This window comes from Hordeum vulgare, chromosome 5H (genome assembly GCF_904849725.1).
Source record: "Hordeum vulgare subsp. vulgare chromosome 5H, MorexV3_pseudomolecules_assembly, whole genome shotgun sequence".
Classification (NCBI taxonomy): Eukaryota; Viridiplantae; Streptophyta; class Magnoliopsida; order Poales; family Poaceae; genus Hordeum; species Hordeum vulgare.
This window is the reverse complement of record NC_058522.1, coordinates 520849376-520862328: the sequence shown is the minus strand read 5'-3', so window position 1 is coordinate 520862328 and position 12953 is coordinate 520849376. Positions and strand designations below refer to the sequence as shown.

Sequence of the window (12953 nt, the reverse complement as noted above, 5' to 3'; positions counted from 1 at the left end):
ACAAGACCTGCAAGACCTTTGTCGTCAATGATTTCAAATAGGATCATATTAACTTCACTATAGTCTTGTTAGTAGACATCATCTTGAAAGGAAAAGGTGTCTATACACAGAGACGCCTCCCTGTGATCTAATGCGTTGGTTGGAAAAGCAACAACTTGCGGTTAGAGGAAGCAGGGATTAATCCATTAATTAATCATAACACTCCCCCTAATCGCTGCTTTATCTTGTTAGTAGACATCATCTTGAGAGCTCCTTGAAAAACCCTGTGGGAAAAATGTGAGGATATAGTTGTTTGATATGTTGTTAAAACTCCTTCAAACCCAGTGGGAAAAATAAGGAGAAAAATGATGCAACATATAATGGTTATTGCCTCTTTTAACTCAATACGAGAAAATTCATAGAATTAAGAGGTCAATAAATATGCCGTATATACTTTCCTAAAAACCCCGGTGGAGAAAACTCAAAGTATGACATATGATCTCATGTTGATATTACCTCATTAAAAACCTTTATGAGAACCTTTATAGTAAACTCATGAAGGGAAAATGAGTACAATATGATGCATTGAACATGAATAATTCAGGAAGATACTCCCCCTGATTCTTGCAAATTTCGAAGTCGCCACATACCAATTCCATGAACATATTTTTGGAATGTAAAAGTTGGTAGAGACTTCATGAGCAAATCAGTCACATGATTTGATTTGCAAGAAATGCAGTATAGCGATATTGCTTATTACGTAACATGTTTGCATCCGGGCAACACAAGCAATATTATCGTTGAGATAATGGTTGGTGGATGTAGCCATGAGGTCTGTTTCGAAGACTCTTCATGAGAGGGCTACCACACCTAGTATGAACACTAAGCTTGTCTACGATTTGACATAGTGGAGATCTGATCGATGTATCCAATAGTATTAGTGCTTACATTTCTGTGAAACTGGAAAACCAGGACTAGATGTTTGATGCCTTGGAGATATCGAAATATATTCTTGAGTACCAACCAATTGTGTTTGGTGGGTCCAATGGCATTATGGAATGTTCAGTCCCAGTATATCATTTCCATAATCTCTTGGTCTATATAGATCTTTCTCTACGTCTAGAGAATGAACTACCATCAGAGCTATGGATGGATAATATTTGTCCACAATGAATTTTCCCAATATATTATGGATATAGACAACATAGTATACTATAGTGTATGAATAAAGGTGCTCAAGTTGTAGCAACGAGCGGTCTTTTGGTTTACCCAAATCCTTCATTTTAAACTTCGTCATTTAGATGATTACATGCGTCGTCATTGCAAACATACAAACATGGATAATTATCATTGTAGGAGTAATCCTTATGCATAAGGAACTCACTACGTCGGTTGTACCGTATGTACCAACAACAATAAGTCGTATGGTGACTTATTGATTTTTACACAACGTATGTTGCATTTTGCATTTCGATACAGAAGTGAGATTTCACCGGGAATCAATCGTATATGCTTGAATCTAGTGAACCACATGGATATGTGGTCACTACATCTATCAACTACAAAGATAAATGATTATGTATTGCCAATGATATAAATTATCGAAAAGAGATTCCACCTCTAGAGAATAGTTGGGTATCTGTTTGAATCCATGTGCTACTATACTTGCTCTTTGTTTCACCACCTCATTGTTCTCAATTCTGTTTCCAGAAGAAAACTGGTGTAGGTATTGCTTATGAATACCTTTCCATTGAGCAAGATCATTTCTACCTAGATTATACCCTTTGCTTGAGTTCAGTCCGAGTGATGTTCACACTTTGCCATGGCCATGGTCTTTGGATCTGAATCATGTGAAAGGTTTTGCAATCTAGTTGAGAAATGTATGTCGACAATTGTAGACTTCCGTTTATATGATTCTCCAGAATCTATGTATCAATATAGAGTTGGTGGAAATATCGTTACCCATGGTGACTACTCGCGATTTCCCAATGCGATTGAGTCGGGTATTCCGATGTCCAGGTCATATGTGCACTATGACCTGGGTTGGTGGAGGTTTCCCATCCACCGGGTATGCTACCCATTAGGTGTATGTCAACGTGAAGTTGACTTGCATTTACTGATTCATAGGCCTTGATATCGTGGCTTGCAAGAAGCTTAATCGTAATGTACTTTTGCCATACATCTCCCCTGTTGCATCGAACGGGGAGTGCGGTGGTTTTTTTGGTGCCTCCACTCTTTCAAGCGAACTTTTGAATGATTGTAGGATTGTGTGACACCTTTATATCGAGTAAATGAATATGGCAGGTTATTTACAATAAGCTGTAAATCTTTTGAACACATGGTTTGGATCTTTGAGTACGTGGATTTGAGGCAGAAATGTGTTTAACATTGCACTAATTTCATGTCATTCTTTATGCTACTTGAATTCTCCCCCTAATGCCTGAAATATTCCTCATTGAATAAGCATACAACCCTTGAATAACTCCCCATGTGAGGGGCTTGGGGTATTGATGAAAATACAGTTATTCCTCACATAGATCCCAACTATATGTTGAGGGGGCAATGATGTATGTCGGGTGGTGATATAGGTATGCAACCGAATTACCGCAGATGGAAAATACTTGATAGATTTCCACGTATCAAAGATAGAGGGGAATAATATTACGCAGTTTTGTCATGAGCGTGTAAAACTGCATGACTCCAACGTAAAGTTGGTAAGTTGCAATTCCAAAGTAAAGATAATTCAATGAGCTTCATTCTCTGGATAAAGGATTCTACCAAATCATTTTGAGTCTAGACATTAGGAAAAATTGCAAACTTCAATCCAAGTACCATAGAGAAGGCACTCAAGGAGAATTTGCAATGTTATCCATTTGATTTGCTTGAAATTGATGTGAGGATAATGAGCCAATGGTTTCATGTGGATAAACCATACTTGAGATAGTCATATAAATATGTCTTTTAGAACCATGGAATACCTGAATGGTCTAGTCAATGGATGGGAAGAGCCACTTACCTCGACTTGATGCATTCAAGGAATCTGAGTGGTTCAGCGTAGACTTTAAGGTGTGCGAGCCTTAAAATTAGCTTCCCTGTGTCACATGTAATGCACACAAAATCCAAATACAGTTAGAATTTAGCATCATAATAATCATAAACTATTGGAATTGGTGATAGTTTCGCTTTCAACCCAATGTCTCCATGGCCAAGGCGAGAATGCCAAGTTTGTCATGTACAAGACACTGTAGAAAACTATCTCATACGCAACATGTGCTACGGGTTGTGTCGGATGTGTAGTACAATCCAGATGATACATAGAAAATGTGCTTGCCATATCCGTTGCATATGGTAAAGAGAATTTATTTCTCTTTGTTGTCATCATAAGTTTCGCTATGGAAACTATTTTGACGGATACCTCTATAGTTTAGTAGGGTACGAGTTAAACCGGGAAGCAATAAAGCATCCTAACATTACTCGAGTACCCACGAGGTTAGTAAAGATGACTCGAATTGAGCCAACAAATACCTCATCGCGTCTAGCGATTTTAAAATATCTCCTTTCTCTCAACGAGAGTGGAAAATTTTCACTTCCCTCAGTATAGAGTTTGTGGTGCATATGTCCACAAGGCACATATCATCTTTCATTAGATTGAACTCACTATCACTATCACATATATAGAATACAAATAAATGTATTTGTACCAAAGTGATGATACAATATATTGTGATATACAATATATGATGACTACAATACTTATGTTGTTGTTACAACATCATGAATGGACATAAATAAATATTAACCACTCAAGAGATTGAGAGACTATTCATAGTCTCCAAACATGTCGGTTGAGGCATATCCAACCACAACTTCTCTCTGCCCATAGGATCCCGTCATCACCGGTGATGTCGGGTTGAAGGTTGAAGTGAGCTTCAAACCTCTGCCCTTGAGATTCATTACAACAACAACAACAACCAAGCCTTTCAGTCCCAAACAAGTTGGGGTAGGCTAGAGTTGAAACCCATAAGATCTCGAAGCCAAGTCATGGCTCTGGAACGTGGATAGCTAACTTCCACGCACCCCTGTCCATGGCTAAGTCTTTGTCGATATTCCAAACCTTCATGTCTCTCTTAACGGACTCCTCCCATGTCAAGTTTGGTCTACCACGACCCCTCTTACATTCTTAGCACGCTTTATCCGTCCGCTATGCACCGGCGCTTCCAGTGGCCTCCATTGAATATGTCCAAACCATCTAAGACGATGCTGTACCAACTTCTCTTCAATCGGTGCTACCCCAAGTCTCTCTCGTATATCGTCATTCCGTACCCGATCCTTCCTTGTGTGGCCACATATCCATCTCAACATGCGCATCTCTGCTACACCTAACTGTTGAATATGTCGTCTCTTGGTTGGCCAACACTCCGCGCCATACAACATCGCAGGTCGGATAGCTGTCCTATAAAACCTGCCTTTTAGCTTTTGTGGCACTCTCTTGTCACAGAGTACGCTAGAAGCTTGGCGCCACTTCATCCACCCAGCCTTGATTCGATGGCCCACGTCTTCATCGATATCGCCATCCTTCTGCAATATGGACCCCAAATATCGAAACGTGTCTCTCTCCGGTACCACCTTCCCACCTAGGCTAACCTCTCCATCATCGTGCCTAGTAGCACTAAAACTGCACCTCATGTATTCAGTTTTAGTTCTACTAAGCCTAAAACCTTTCGATTCTAGAGTCCGCCTCCATAACTCTAACTTTCTATTAACCCCCGTTCCGCTATCATCGACTAGCACCACATCATCCGCAAAGAGCATACACCATGGGATATCTCCTTGTATATCCCTTGTGACCTCATCCATCACCAAATCAAAAAGATAAGGGCTCAAAGCTGACCCTTGGTGTAGCCCTATTCTAATCGGAAAGTCATTGGTGTCACCATCACTTGTTTGAACACTTGTCACAACATTATCATACATATCATTGATGAGGGTAATGTACTTTATTGGGACTTTGTGTTTCTTCAAGGCCCACCACATGACATTCCGAGGTAACTTATCATAGGCCTTCTCCAAATCAATGAACACCATATGAAGGTCCTTCTTTTGCTCCCCGTATCTCTCCATCAGTTGTCGTACCAAGAAGATGGCTTCCATGGTAGACCTCCCAGGCATGAAACCAAATTGGTTTTTGGTCACGCTTGTCAACCTTCTTAAGCGGTGTTCAATGACTCTCTCCCATAGCTTCATAGTATGGCTCATCAGCTTGATTCCACGGTAATTAGTACAACTTTGATAATTCCCTTGTTCTTAAAGATTGGTACTAAAATACTCCGCCTCCATTCTTCGGGCATCTTGTTTGACCAAAAAATGAGGTTGAAAAGCTTAGTTAGCTATACTATCGCTATGTCTCCAAGGCATCTCCACACCTCGATGGGGATACCATCAGGACCCATCGCCTTGCCTACTTTCATCCTTTTTAACACCTCCTTAACCTCACACTCCTGGATACGTCGCACAAAGCACATGCTGGTAGCCCTTGAGATTCGTTGTAACCCAAAAATTGCTCATACAGAATAATCAGATGTTGAGATCTGAATTTAGTGCCCTATAATGTATAAGACAACATTAATGTGGATCTCAAATTGCTAAGTATGACACCTTGAAGATAATCTCCAAAATGGAGTGGATCTCGCGACACTAGGGAGTATAATCTGATAAAATCAGTATATACTCACTCGTAGTGCCTTATGTCATGACTTAGTGAAATATGTGGAAGAACACTTTGTAAAGCAATCATATTGTCAAAGTGATAAAATATAGGCTTTAATAGTAGTGGTGATAATCTGCAAAGCAGTAGATCTACACACTACATTGTGTTTCCCAAAATATCAATTTGAAAAAAACACTAAGAATTTGCATATCAATTCTTGCTCGTATCAAGCCAAAAGCTCAATTAAAATGAATTGATTTTTATTTGCAAAAAAATTGAAAATCTCAATTGCAAATAATGGATGTAAATAATCTCAACATGTAGAATAACATGGAAATTTATTATATCACAATTTATTCTAGAATACAATGTACTCTTTAGATATACACTACTATTGTAATAAATAGTAATGATGTTGCAAACTTGATGATCAAGTCAAAAACATGAATTGTATAGACTTCACATTGAATGAGATGATCTTATATATAATTACAAGATAATTCACCATGGTGAATTAATATGTTTCGCGAGAGAAATTACTCTCAATCGCAATGAGATTATTTTGCGAAAGAATAAAATTCTCAATCGCAAATCAGTATGGTAGATGTACTGAATTTTATCTATGCAAGAGATAAAAAATCTCGATTGCAAATGGACGTAATTAATCTCAACACGTGATAAACGTGAAAATATATTACATCAACTTAAGATCTGAAATACCTCAGTACTCAACAGAAAACAGTACTTAAATATATGTATTAATTTTAACAGATCTAAAACAAAAATAAATTAGTGCTAGAAGTGCTGTTAGAACACTAAAAATATTCTAACCACTTAAGCAAGTAGACAAGAATTGCAAACAGCCAGAACGCATGCAAATGGGCCTCACAGAGCAGCCCGCCTAGGACCATACTGGCCAGTCAAATGGATGAGAGAGAGCGACCAGGAACTCATGAGGATTTGTGGATGGATGTGGCTGGGATCGCCTCTTGAGTTCCTTTATGTGGCTGGGATCGCCTCTTGAGTTCCTTTTAAAGGAACTCAAGAAGGAACTCAAGAGGCGATCCCAGCCACATCCATCCACAAATCCTCACGAGATTAAAACAGATGGAGACCTCTACGGCTGGCCGATCGGCCGCATCATTGGAGACCGACTAGGCTCATTTCGTCGGGGCCAAGAGCCACGGTCGCATCGAGCCATAAGGTCGATGCATCGCACGGGAGGGAGCCGCGCACTGCATCCATCGTCATCGACAGCAACGCCGGGAAGTGGCTTCACTATGGACGAAGGTGGTGTTGCGCCGGTGCGGCGGGGCGGACGGGCGCGGGACACAGATAAGATTGCCCAATTTCTTATCCCATGTGTGCGTCGTGGCAATTGGTAACTAATGTCGTTGTGCAGTGCTTACTTCGTGCAGAAACGAAATCAGAATTGAATCACCTGATTGATGTATCAATTAAGATACAGAGTTGGTCTTTGCATCTGATTTCTTTCCAGATCGAAAGACTCGTCTTACCTGAACCGTGAGCGCCTCGTGATGATGAGGCCATGCCGGAGGTCGAGGCTGCGCGACCATGCATCGGGTGCAGACCTGCGCCGACCGTCGGTTCCGCGTTGCTCGTGGGCGAGGCTGTCGTGTAATCGCGTGCTGATAACGTGTTCGAAGGGAAAGAGACAAGGATGTAAAAGTGAACCGTTCGTCCCTATGTTGATTATGTGATTACATATATATGTACAGTTTGAGGGGATGTCGTTAAAGAAGTGTGTGTAGAGAAACGTCTATATATACAGTTTGAGGGGATGTCATTAAAGAGGTGTGTGTACAGAGAGACGCCTCCCTGTGATCCAACGCGTCGGTTGGAAAAGCAACAACCTGCGGTTAGAGGAAGCAGGAATTAATCCATTAATTAATCATAACAACATGTATCAATCGTTACACCACAACTAGTTATCATGCATGATTAGATATATGCTCTTGTATTTAACCGTATGTTCAACTTGATGTCTGCGTTTACCCTGAGGTGTTGAGATACACGGTTACCGGATGGGTGGGAAGGACATCGTTCTGGCAACCATCAATGATGAAGAAGTTCAAATAATATAGGTATATTTTGTAGTCTCTTCTCTCTTGCCGATGTAGAGACATTGAGATTAACATGGCATCTCAAACTATACCATGGGCTGAATGAATGAATTGTAACAATTAACCAACATCTACTACATTATTACATTTTAGAGCAAAGACCATATGCCTGACTTTATTTCATATAAAACCATAGAGTGAGGAGTAGTACAAAATCCTGCAAAAGTAGTCGACCATTTACGATGAGGGTCTTCATTGACATGAGAACATGATTTACAGTGCAGTAAACAACAAAAGCAAAGGGTGCCTCGATGGGCGGAGGCAGGATTGGGCCAGGTCAGAGCAAGTACAATAAGGTACAGTCAGCAGGCTGTAAGGATTAAAATACTATATTTTTGCTGAGTTGGATGAGAGAGAAGAAGAGAGAGAAGGGAAGCGGGCTCTTCGTGAAGAGCCAGCTCTAGCACGTGCTCCTAGGTGCTTTGTGAGAATGAAAGGTGGGTCATATATGATAAAAATAGTACTCTTCTATAGCTAACTATTGTACAAGCTGGCTATAAGATGGGCTATAAGACTGCTTATAGCCAGCAGTTGGCTATACTATTAACCATGCTCTCACACTATACCGTAGCTACAGCGAGGGTGAACAATGCTTCAAGAACTGTACGCGGCGCAACCCGTGGCCCGGTGTGCCTAGGGCTTGTCTCCAAGCTGAAACTAAAGACCACCAAATAAGCTAAGCAGGCCACATCAGCAAAATATGGCTTTGTCATGATAAATTATTTTCAAACATTAAATGTCGGGCAACCTAGATTTTTTGACTGCACACTATAGGGGAAAAGCCCCACAACCCTCACTTTATTATACAAGGCACCAGGGTGCCAACGAAATGCAAACAAGGTTACATCTCTCCTTAATTAATAATAAAGCAAATAGGATTTTTGGTCGTCCGTCATTAATATTTCCCTTAAAATTGACTTAAATTACCCACTGTGCCACCCAAAAATAAAGAAAAATGCTTTGATTTTTTTTCCAAAAGTCGCGGCGTAGTACTTTATTACAAGGAGATGTTACTATAGAAGCACAACGGACTAGCGCTGTAGTGGTTGTGGCATTGCACTTGTAGCCACGCGAGCAGGGTTTGATCCTCCATCTTGCACAAGACTCCGTTGTTCTTTTTCATTTTTTTTCTTCTCTTATTCTGTTCTCTTCCTTCTTTATATTAATTCGGGGTTTCCAAATTTCAAATATGATGAGTTTTAAAGAAACGTTTGAGAAATTATAAAATGCATCAGAATTTAATTTTCTAAGGAAATTAGAAAATTTTCATGGATTCAAAATATATTGGTGTATTTGTAAAACTGTTTGAAATTACAAAACAAAATCACAATTTGGAAAATAAATAGTCGGGAAATAAAATCATGTTCTCGATTTTAAAAAAATGATCATTTGTTCAAAATATATTCGGAAATCTACAAAAAGTGTCCATCAAATTTTACAAAATGTTTACAAAAAGTAAAAAACACAAATTCTAAAATTTGTTCCCGCATTTTCAAAAAAGTTAAGCGATTCAAAACATGTTTGTTGAGTCAAAAAATGCTCATGAATTCAAAAACTTTTCATGCATTTCAGAGAATGTTCGTACACAAAACAAAAAGTCAAAAAATGTTCGTACAGAAAATACATTTCAGAATATATACACAAAACATATTCGGGAATCTGCAAAAAGTGTCCATCAAATTTTAGAAAATGTTCACAAAAAAGTAAAAAAAAAAACAAAAAATTTAAAATTTGTTCCCCGATTTTTAAAAAAATTATGCGATTCAAAACATGTTTATTGAGTCAAAAATGCTCATGAATTCAAAAACTTTTCTTGCATTTCAGAAAATGTTCATACACAAAACAAATGTTGGTGATTTTCAAATAAAAACGTCAATTCAAAAACTGTTCACCGATTCAAAGCCTTTTATGTCTAGGATTTGATTAGATTTTCGAAAGTCTTTATATGGACATTGAAAGTAGCTCATGGTCGGTGAGATTTGTTTTTAAAAAAAAAATCTCTTACGCAGCATAATGACAAATGTGACATGCAATAGCAAGCTCATAGCCCTTGGATTTAGCGCGTTGAATGCATTGTCATCACGTGAACATCGCGACCATCATCAACGAGAGTGGGAGAGAAAGTTAAGTGGCAACATGATGAGTCACCATGTTAAAAACAGAGGATGCTCATATGTGAGGGTATTGTGTCAAATCTTAAAAAAAATATTACGCTTATTTGGCTAGCGTATAATGTATATATTTCTCATGTTGCAACGCACGGGCATATTTGCTAGTATCTATAAATTAAAGTACAAAAGAAGTAATGTAAACCTAGGGAGACAAAAAGGAAATCCATCTAACCAACATACCCTTGTATTTAGCCTTGATTATATGAGCTAGAAGGGATATATCATGGATGAAGCCACACCTCCACCTACCAAATGAAGCCCTTTCATTCCTAAAGATTTTGACATTTCTGGTTACCGTATGTTCCACCAAGCCAGAAAACTCACTTCAGAAAAGAATGGTCGGTTGAAATACTTCCATGCCCTGCTAGCAGCATCAACCATGCCCTGGCCAATAAACAAAGAGATCTAGTTATAATTCCACACCCTTGCACTAAAATTGCACTGGAAAAAAAAATAGACGTGTGTGATTTTTTTTCTTAATTATGAAAAAAAAGACTACGAGTGTGTGCGATCTTCCCCAAGTCTTGTTGGGCAAATGCACTAGTTCATTAGTAAGAGCAACTTCAAGGGGACCATTCGGTACGCGCGGACAAAAAGTTGGCCCAACGTGCCGAACCAAACGAACGTCCGTCCGCTTTTTGTCCGCCTGCCGACCATTCCCGACCCAATTTTGAGCCTGATTTGCGTCGACGCGGACACGAAGCGGACGCGCGCGACACGCGCCTACTTCCCTCCGTGGCCCGCAAGTCGGTGACAAAGCGGCCACTTTTTCCCTCCATTTCCCCCAAACTCTCCCGCTCGCTCCCGCGCCCGCTCCCACCGCCATGGACGACGACTTCGAGGCCGCTGCCGCCATCGCCTCAATGGCCACGTCTGTCACTGCCGTCGAAGCCAGAGGCAAGGCCCGCGCCCCCCGCAAGGTCGGGGCACCGCCCAAGAAAAAGAAGGAGTTCACGCCCGAGGAGCGGGCCTTGGAGTCGGCCAAGAGGAAGGGTCGGAAGCATGCGCAGGATGCAAGGGGCGAGGCAGCTGCCGCCGCCGCCTTCGCCATCGTCGCGCAACAGGAAGACACTAATGCCTGGGTTAAGGCAGCAACGATGGAGGCCTTGTTGTAACTAGGGGTAAACCCTAGCCAGCACGGGCTTGTCAATATCGCCGTTGCCGCAGTTGCGGCCAGCACGAGCTCGTCAGCATATCCTCGGATGGTGCTGCCAGAGTCGCTGCGCGCGTCTTGCGCGCATCCGATTCCCGGCTTCCACGTCTACCCGCAAGGCAACCTCTTCTCCGGGGAATGCTCGCTAGAGGTGAGCATGGTTGCTCCTTCCATGCCCGCGCCGGTGACCATCGACCTCAACGCCGCACCGGTGGCAGGCGGGTCATCGTCCGGAGGCATGAGGAGACGCCAACGCGAGATGCCAACCGACATGCTCACCGACGCCCAAGATTTGTTCGACGGTATGCCGGTGGCCGTCGACGATGACACGGCCAACCATTTCCTCGAGAACATGATCTTCAAAGGTGCGTCGGTGGCTGGTGCGTACAACAAGGCCGAGCGTCGTTCATGCAAGCCACAAATGATCCACATGACGCTTTCATGCAAGATCAGATCGGCCTAGACGGCTTCCCGCTCGATCATGAGTTCCCGGAGGACTACGGCCCTGAGGAGGTGGACGATGACATGGACATCGATGGGGGGCCTTTGTTCGAGGATGAGCTCGCCAACCAAACTGATGTCGGGGCGAAGCCAAAACACAAGAGCAAGCGAACGAAGGCATACATGCCGGTCGAGGACAAGCTCCTTTGTGAGTATTGGAGGGACATTGCGCAAGACCCAAAGATCGGCGCCGAACGAAAGTGGTCAGCCTTATGGACTCGTGTTCATCTTGAGTTTCATGAGCGCAAGAAGTCTCCCCCGTACCAAATGCAAAGCAAGCATGGATGGATGTCACTTTCAAAGCATTGGAGGGTAATTCAAAAAGAGTGCAACAAGTCTTGTGCCACCTATGAGAGCATCAAGGCACGCCACGTGAGCGACCTCGGCATGCAAGACATGGTATGCTTTTGGTGCCACGCTTTTTTCCCGTGGATTGCTTGTCCATTTGCTCACATATGCTTGCTTGGTTTCAGTTGTAGGTGTTTCAAGCTTTGGAGGCATTCAAGGTTCAGCACGACGGCAAAGCCTTCCATCTCGCCCATTGTTGGACTATCATCAACGGGGAGGAGAAGTTCAAGGCGCAATATGTCGCCCTCTTGGCGCATGGGGGGAAAGAAGTTGTGCAGGACCATGGTGACGGCGAGAAGGCCCGACCGCGGGGGAAGACCAACTCGAAGGAGGATAGGCGGGACGCAGCGTCGATCGCCTTGCTTGAAAAGGTGGAGGGCATGATAATCAAGAAGGACTTGAGGGAGGAGAAGCGCCGGCAAGAAAAGGAAGAGCAAATGCACGCCTTCATGGAAATCCAAAGGAGGAGGCTCGAGATGGACGCGAAGAGGCAAGCCAAGATGCTTGAGTTGGAGGAGGCGAAGAAAGCCAAGATGCTCGAGATCGAGACTACCAATGCCAGGATCAAGGCGAAAGAAGTGGCCCTCACAAGCATGAAGACGGGCGCAGAGATCACGAAGGTTGATCTGAATACCGTGTCGCCAAGGAAGAGGCTATGGCTCAAGAAGATGGAGGCCGAAATGCTCAAGTTCGACCAGCTGTGATCTGCGACGGAGATCACGGAACCTTTTTTGTATGCCGGCAAGTGTGCTGGCCTAACCACGGGCCGACATAGCGTGGTCGAATTTGTTAAAACTAATTATGTAATTAGGGGAAAATCTCCCCTTGACCAACCGTCAAGCGGTTCCTCCCGCAACGACGGTTCTCTCTCTTTCCTCTCCTGGAACCGACACATCCCTTCGATGATCGTGTCTCCTCCCGTTGTATAAAATGGTAGATCCCTGTCATCA

The 12953-nt window shown here is 42.4% G+C and overlaps 1 long non-coding RNA gene across 1 annotated transcript; it reads left to right on the top strand.

Moving 5' to 3' along the window:
• The first annotated feature begins 6793 nt into the window (after window positions 1-6793).
• LOC123398193 lies at window positions 6794-7380 on the top strand. The gene is made up of 2 exons (XR_006610106.1): window positions 6794-7067; window positions 7185-7380. It is a non-coding gene; the product is annotated as an uncharacterized LOC123398193 (long non-coding RNA).
• Window positions 7381-12953: the final 5573 nt, after the last annotated feature.